Genomic DNA, 8,662 nt, shown 5'->3' with positions numbered 1-8,662 from the left:
TATCAATTTGAACGTGAGCGTAGGCTGCGATAAAGTCTCCCGTCTGGTCTGAACTTGTGTACGTTAGTTTTCGAGTCAGTGTGGACTTGCGGTGCAGCATGTAACAGGAGAAGGAAAAGTCATCAGTTGATCACTTATTGATAATGGCAGATCTGACTCTTTTAGAAGACTTCTATTAGCCGACTACACACATGGGCCAAAGTGGGGCGCTCTATCGGATTGATTAAGGGCAGATGGCTCTGTCTTGCATCAGCGGGGGGGGATCCTCACTATACACGCCAGAAAAAAGTCTGTAACATTGTTTTAGCCTGTGGGGTCCTGCACAACATTGAACAGGAAAACAGGGTGTCATAAATGTAGAGACGGAGCTGGATGACCCGATGCCCAGAGACCAGTGTCCAGCACAGCCCCAACTGGGGGGTACATGAAGGAGACAGGATATTACTCCTCGCTTTCAAAAGGTGTATTGTTAGGTTTGGCTGTGATATTCCATACAGGAAACATGACGATGCACAATATTATTATTTATTCTTTAGATTTTTGTTTTTCTTTTAAAGTGTCGTCAATGGCCACAAGTAAACAATTTCTTTCTGCATAAACTCTGCTACTGTGTTATTATTTAAATATAGGTACAGCTACATGTAGGTCTAAGAAATTGCAACATAAGCCTGTTTAATAATTTTAGGACTACCGATATACATATGTCAAAGATGTATAAATTAAATAACTTCAGCTGGAGTCTGATTTACTACGGCAACACTGTTGATCTCTTTCCATTCTGCATTCTTCCTACAGCCTAACACCAGTTTTCAGGCTGCCAAATAGGACACATGCTACTGCAAATTAAACTGAGATGTCAGGGTTTCGATCTCCACCTCTGAGGTGTGCCGCTTCTTAGCCGGATTGTGTCTGGCCATGGAATATATTGGGGCGTGATATTTAAATTAAGATTGTTACCAGGCGCTGCGTTTATCAATGTACGACCATTTGTGTGATACAAACGCTTCATGAATCCCACATGAAGCCTGTCTTAATAGGATTTTTGCGCTCATATCGGCGTTGGTTTCTACGTTAGGTTGATAAATGAGTTGCTATGAACCCATAAAACCTGCTTAACAGGCAATACGTTTTTTTTTTTTGCAGGATGGTAGGGGACGACCTAACCATAACCAATCCCCATCCTCTTACCTAACCCAACCAGAGCAGGCAACAAGTAGTTCAGGGTTGAGTTCCCTAATGAATATTCATGAGTCTAACCCTTACCATTCTGCAAAAAAACAACTTGCGAGCAGGCCTATGTCAAATAATGAAGTAACAAATAAAGTAAAATAATAACCTACAACATTACACTGACATTAAGGATTAATTAGACACAAAACAGTATTCATTTTGGGAACAGGGCCTAGTGAAAAGGAGGAAAGGAAGACTTTTCATAATCCTGCAGTTGTGTAGCAAATGACTGTGTCGTAGTGGTCCCTAAGTATGTTCATGTTGTTGTGCATCCATGTGTCTGTGTTGAGTTTAACCAGTTTTAATGTATTATAGTTAGGTGAGGTTAGTTAGATAGTTGATGAAGGATGTGAGCCTATTCATTTGTCTCATCATTCCCTGAGGGAAGGGGCCTATGTGTAGTGTTTTATTTATGATTTATGATGGCCTGTAGAAGTTTGAAATATGTTTTGGTGTGGAGCTAATTATGGTGAACTGTAACGTTTGGAGGCTGGCTGTTGGCCCCTGGGGGAGGGGCAGAAGAGGAGCGATAGTTTGCCATCCCCTAGGCCCCACCCACCGAGGCCAACGCTATCGGTGTTAACCTGTTATTGGCATCATCGGCACAAAACTGCAGGACAGTCCCAGCCGACAAAAACACCTCCACAGAACATGGAAAATGGTTGACAGGTAAGAAGAAAGAGACCACCTGTGGATAAAAATGGTTCAAATTATTTAAAAAAAGCATGTTCACTTAGTCCACTATGTCCAATAAACCTTTAGTAAAAGAAAATACAGAGGAATAAAAAGAGAGGGGGATTAAGAAAGTTCAGAGAAAAATAAAAGGAAGGTAGGCTCTTTAAAGCTGTGGACTTAAAGGTTACAGTGAGGTTAAAAAAACTTCAAACTCACCGATCTGAGGGCCTTGTGGCTGTTTAGGCCGTTGCCCAAAAGAAAGGGGCCCTCTCTGGGTAACCCCTGGGTCCACACAGTCTTCAAGTTATTAAACAACGATAAAAAGACAGACTAAATGTTGATAAAAAGCCATCCTGTATAGGTAGTGAGTTTTGCAGTCTTCAATAAGTTCAGCTGACTCAGCCCTTAGGTTTCCTGGCTGGCTGGTTTGTTAAAACAATCCAATAAAATGAGCAGCTGCAGGTTAAAATCCTCCTGTGAGATTAAAAGAAGTCACTGCTTTAAAAAAAGGGTTCAAATCCACGTTAAAAAGATCCCATAAAAAGGTTGTAAAAGAACTTAAAGTAGAGCTCTTTGCATTTCGCCATGTAAGGGCTTACTCAGGAGAGAATGTTGTTAGTCAAAGGGTTAGAGTTAGGGTTATATTAACAAAATGTATCTCTGTCATCTCTCTCTCTCTCTCTCTCTCTCTCTCTCTCTCTCTCTCTCTCTCTCGGGAATCACTGAGACTGTTGAAAGTGTTCGGTTATGTAAAGAACAGAAATGGCAGACACAAAATAATAAAAAATTGTCATTCTCCTGTTTGTCTGTAGCCTTTATCATGTGAAAATGCCAAAATAATATATTTTTTTTGACTTATTTTCTTTCTTTTTTCCCTTTGTTTGGGGGTGGGTTATTAGTATTGTTTTCAATAAAAAATATTTGTTTCTTTATTTTACCTAAGCTAGCTAATTATGTTTATTAAACAAACTGCCCTGAACAAGATTAAGATTACCCTGATTATAAGACAACCCCCCCCCCTTTTCAAGACTCATTTTTGGAAAAAAAATAACTTTATAAAAGCCAAATATTGTTTTCACAAAAAAAAATTTTTTATTTAAAAATAATTCTAATAAAAAGACATTGAATGGTAGGCTGTTGTTTTTAACATCTTTTGAATAACATAATAATAACATATTAACATACATTTTCAATATCTTTTTAGATGAAAGTGTCACATTTAAATTAGCGGTAAATTCAGCTGAGTGACTGCTCTAGTAATGGGCCTCCCATCCTTCTGTTTTCCTGTCACTTAAACACACACTCTACTGTCAGTCTCATGGAAGCGGACGCTTTGAGGTCCCCAGCAAGATTTTCTCTGGCTGTTTGCGTTTTTTTTTTTTTTGCTGGATATATAATTGGTTGCATTTAAATATGAATGTGGATAATGTTAGTGAAAGTGTTAGAGATGCTTGCTACAGTTTTATTTCTCTGATTCACGGCTTTGTTTTAACGTCACTGGTTCTCTCGATCTTTCTCCACCATATAACGGTACTTGCTTTCGGGCCTTGCTTTTCCAGCTGTTTGTAACATTAAAATAAAATGCATTATGGATCATTTTATTTCTGTAGTGAATAGCTGACGTCTCTATTGGCAGTTGAAACAGGTGACGTCCTTTATTTCCCGCAACTTGAACAGATGAAAGTCTATTCCCCGATTATAAGATGACCCCACTTTTTCAGACTTTTTCTTTCTTATCTTATATTTGGACCAATACGGTAGTACTGGCCTTTATTCGAGCCGTCAGGACTTACTTACGGTTGTGATGTCACAATATTCAATAAAGTGCTGCTACAGTGCCATTACTGCCATTCCCCAGCTGCAATTATGGTGAGGCAGAGAGTATGAACATGAAAATGAGAATATTATGGTACCTTAGTCCCATTGTTGTAGTTGTTCCGGCAAACATATTAGCTAACACGTGCCTGTTTGCAGATACAGCAGACACAGAGCAACTTTAGCTTTGAGAGTTGTAATTCTTTCCACCTGACAAATTTAAATCTAGCATTCAGTCTCTTGTATGCTCTGTTTTGGTCTCCACCAACACCAGAGGGAAATATCTGTCTCTTTAGCTGCTAAATACTCTACTTTGATCACCAGCTAGCCTTAACTTGGCTTGTTTGCTGTTCATCAGAGCTTTCTTTCTGGAAACAGCTGCCTGCTTTGGCTGGAAACCAAGGTAATGAGAGTTAGTTGAATAACAATGAGCTACAACAGGCTAAAAAGCTCTGTACAACGAGATAGCAACTGGCATGGATGCCTATACATAAAAGACTGTAAATCAATTATCCAATCGAGCGCAATCACACAAAAAATCTATATTTTAGCAGGCTCACTAATTACATGCAAAGGAGTTAATTACATTTTAATTACATGTAACCACCTCGCTGCAGTATGCGTGGGATCCAGAGCAGCTATCTCTCACTCTGCTTGGTTGACTGTGACAGCTCCGCTGTCTGCTGTTGTGCAAGGGGAAAGCTTGACATAGTGCATTTCTCACTCTAAATTACAGAAGCAGACTTGCGTTTAGCTAATATTGCATGTGCCATTGAGTGTCTGTTGAAGACACTTAGACCAAGCAGTGTTTATGCTGCCATTTCTCTTTCAAACAGTAAATCATCCACAGACATGCCACATTGCTCAGCCAGATAGCTCTGTGTAAATGGCTGATCATATCACATAAGTGGGATGCGTGCATTTTATACACACACCAGATGGCAGTTTTAAAAGGGGTCACCTAGGTCTTTTCACTGATGAGCAACCTGGCTGATCAGGTTGCTCTAGTCTTACTCAAGTGTTAATAGAAGGTTGCGTAATTTCCAATCAGTTGTAGCAATTTACAGATCACCAGGATACATGTTCACTTCCACCTTCCTGTGAATCATTATGTACTCAGCTCACTATTCTGTACAGGGCAGCTTCATTATGTACGCCCAGAAGGCACCTATGCTGGAACATCACTGCCTAGCACACTGGTTCTCTGTGTGTGAAAAATTGTGCAACAGTGATGCAGTTTCCCTAATATGCAATTAAACAGAAAACAAACAAAATATATATATATATATATATATATATATATATATATATATATATATATATATATATATATATATATAAGAGTTATCTTTAAAACGGTGAATCAAAAAGATCTAAGAACCTTCGGGCAAAGCAGAATTATTAAAGGGTAATGACACGTTTTGTAATCTTGTGCCCTCTCTTGTTAAAGAGAGTTTTAGCAATTAGTTCATATTTTACTAATATGGTACACAACACATTTGTGTTAAATCAAGCAAACAGCACTGATTGTTTTTCTCGGTTGCTGTGGCTTAATACGGGCTGGGGGGAGCTTGTGTTCAATGCGGGCTCAAAAAGTCAATCCGGCCGTGCGTAACGGCTTAATTAAAGACAAGCATAAACATTTAAGAAAATAAATAGACTCAAATGCAACCCTACAAAATGTGCTTCAAAGCAAAACTGTCAAAAACCACAAGAAGAGACTGCCGTTCCCCGACCACTAAATGAAACAGCAGTGAAATGACAAATGAAGCAATGGTCTTGGTCTGACAGTCTGCCTCTCATTTGCAGACACAGCTGAGAGGCCAAACTGGGTCTATTAGATGCTCTAAATGTTTATAAAAAATGATCAAACGTTTCTCTCTTTTACACATTGATGGTAAAAAAAAAGTCAAATAAATCACCTGCTCACCATCCACCTCTGCTAAATATGACGCAATAGTGATATCCACGTTGGAGAAGCAAAGCTAAATCAAACAATTGCTTCCAGAGTGCACAGTGGCTTACATTAAACACAAAGCTCAAAATAGGAAATGACAGGTCAGGATGACGTGAATATAATTGAAAATGAGTTAAGGGGAATGGCTAAATTGACTGATGGAATAAGCATACACTACACACACACACCACACACACACACACACACACACACACACACACACACACACACACACACACACACATAGACTGACAGACAGACAGACACAGACACAGACACACACACCAGTGAGCAGTGGGAAATGGATTGCAGCAATCTGCGGCAAAAACAATTAAATTGTATGTGTGAAAAGCTGGCATTAAATGCAACATTATGCACAAAAGTCAGAAAACGGCAACATGCACACATGCATACACACACATGCAGAAAAGGCCGACTATTCTAAATCAGCTCAAAGCAACAGCCCTTATGCTTCAAAGTCATCTCTGAATCGCTTATCCACATATTGAGCCGCACTATAGGAATACCAATTTAAAGTCCTCTATTAAATCATTCAGAGAGAGGGACAGAAAGAAAGGAGACTGTGTGAGGGAAGGGGTGAGAGAGGTAGCAGTATCCACAAAATAGCTAGCAATACATTTCAATCTTATCTAAGTAGAAAAAAAGAGAATCTCTGCAGGGATATTGATGCGTGCACATACAGTATGAATATATAAATACACTAAGTCATTCAATCACTCAGTTACTCATTCACTCACACATGCACACACACAACACGCACACACACGCACGCAAACACATACATGCACATAGACACACACGCAAACACACACACACACACACACACACACACACACACACACACACACACACATACGCACACACACACACACACAACGCATCAAGTCCCAGTGCTGCAAGATAAGAGAGGAGAGTGTTCTGGGGAGAAAGCTTCCTCATTGGTTTGCAAGGCTGCACATGTTCCAACCCTCCCTTATATCCCCTGTGTGTGTGTTTATGTGTGTGTGTGTGTGTGTGTGTGTGTGTGTGTGTGTGTGAGTGTGTGTGTATGTGTGTGTGCGCACAGGCTCGTGCATGCAAGCTCTCCCTCTCTTTCCTTCACTGCCACTAAAAAGACACAGAGGACCTATTGTGCTCAAGGAAGGAAAATCACTCCATTTTCAGAAAAGAAGAGGAATGAACGGCTCTCGCTCTCTCTCTCCTTCCGTTCTTCTCTGCCGACCTCTCTTCTTCCCTCTCTTTCCCCCTCACACTCTCTTTCTTCTCCCCTCCCATTCACAGAGCAGCTGAAATGGTGAAGCTTGTTAAAAAGGAAGCCCACATGACAGCATTCACAGCTTTGCTTACCGCAGCATCTCCCCAGCTCCCCGTGAGCCTTTGCACCAGAAAAAGCATGGATGAAAGCAACTAGATACGACGTCTTGCAAAAAAAAAAAAGTTATGGCACTAAGAGGGCCACAAGTAGATGCAAGAAGGGAAACAGAAAAAAGGAAACTGTAAAATGTGGAGGATTTGGAGTAAATGAGGTGTTTCATGCAGCGGTAACAGCAAAACAACATTAAAGGGAAAATGTCTTTTCAGGTGTTCAGAGCTGCAGCTCGATCGCTCCGGAACACAATTTTGCAGCAAACAATATTACCCAAAACTCTGCTTACTGAGAGAAACTGAGGTTCCTGCCTAATACTAGTTTATTGAAACAATCTATCATGAAAGGATTGTGAACCGGTGGGGATTCTGTGATGTCAATGCCCCAATTCCTACTAGATGGATGGATATGAACGTTCCTTCTGCGGAGTCCAGGACGGCAGACGTGATAACAAAGGAAAGCCTTTATTATCGCTTAAATCCGGGAATGCAGCAACTTGGCATCATTGTAATTGTAAACAAGTTTAACCAATCTTATTTAAAAGACGAAGAACGTACCCAAACTTTCTGTTGTTAACATCAGTTAAAGACTGAGTTTAATTTTTGCATTTGCTGTCTCCCTATGTCTTACAAGTGTCACTGTTTAGTGTGTTCAATTGAGTGAAATGGGCATCATAAAGCACACTTGCAAAAAGAACGAATGCAAAAATGTATGATGAAATGTGCTAATTTTCATGGATTGCACAAAGGAAGTGGAAAAGCTGCTTGAAGCTGGGGGACAAAATCAAACGTTGCTGTTTGACACGTCAGACTTTGTCCCCAGATGTCAGCAATCAAATGACTGACAATGATGTCATAACCAATAGAAATGATGGCTGAGGTTATTTAAAAAAGAAGCTGGAATTAGTAATAGAGTTATATTTTAAATATTAACTAACAAAACACTAGATGCCTCATTAACAGCTAAATTTAGCTTACATGGAACAGCGAAAAAGCAAATCCTCTCATCAATGGCAAACCCGTATACCTGCAAATATATCTGGAGAGCCTTAAGCTGCATTCACAGTCTTCAGAAGACAATGTTTTCAAAGGGACCAAATGTCTTTGGAAGACTGTGAGAGGTAGTTGGGAGCTCCAGAAAAATGCGAGCAAGCGGACCCTGACTTAAGGTACTGTCTCCCTTGTGTCATCCTCCCTCAGGGCAACCAATCCATGTCGTCACCAACACAGAGACCACCAAATACAACCACCTAACATGCAATATGCAGGGACTCCCCCGATGCACTCGAGCTTGGGCAAACCTGTTTTTTTTAAACATATTGTATCTACAGACCAGCACAAAGCACCCCACTTTGCAACCTAACTCTCAAAAAAGAGAATTGCTTGTCTCCTTTGCGCAGAGCACATAGGTCCCAGCCGTTAAATTGGAACGAGGCCTTGTTGCCGGCAACATTTCAGCACCTTGGACAGTTACACAATAGCCAGCAGAGATCCAGCAGGGGGAAAAATACGAGGACAAAGACAGAGGAGGAGGTGGAGGAGGGTGCTGGGCATACAAAAGGGAAAGGGGGGGTGGGGGGGGTGGAGAAGAATTTGGCC

The 8,662-nt window shown here is 40.5% G+C and overlaps 1 long non-coding RNA gene across 1 annotated transcript in view; it reads right to left on the bottom strand.

Moving 5' to 3' along the window:
* Window positions 1–1,217: 1,217 nt before the first annotated feature.
* The window catches only part of LOC116685996 (uncharacterized), a 23,228-nt gene continuing 15,783 nt past the window's right edge, over window positions 1,218–8,662 (bottom strand). The window contains exon 3 of the long non-coding RNA XR_004331112.1: window positions 1,218–1,294. This is a non-coding gene — a long non-coding RNA (uncharacterized LOC116685996). The remainder of the gene's footprint in view (window positions 1,295–8,662) is intronic.

Source organism: Etheostoma spectabile, unplaced genomic scaffold (genome assembly GCF_008692095.1).
Source record: "Etheostoma spectabile isolate EspeVRDwgs_2016 unplaced genomic scaffold, UIUC_Espe_1.0 scaffold280, whole genome shotgun sequence".
Taxonomy (NCBI): Eukaryota; Metazoa; Chordata; class Actinopteri; order Perciformes; family Percidae; genus Etheostoma; species Etheostoma spectabile.
This window is presented reverse-complemented; position numbering and strand designations above follow the sequence as displayed.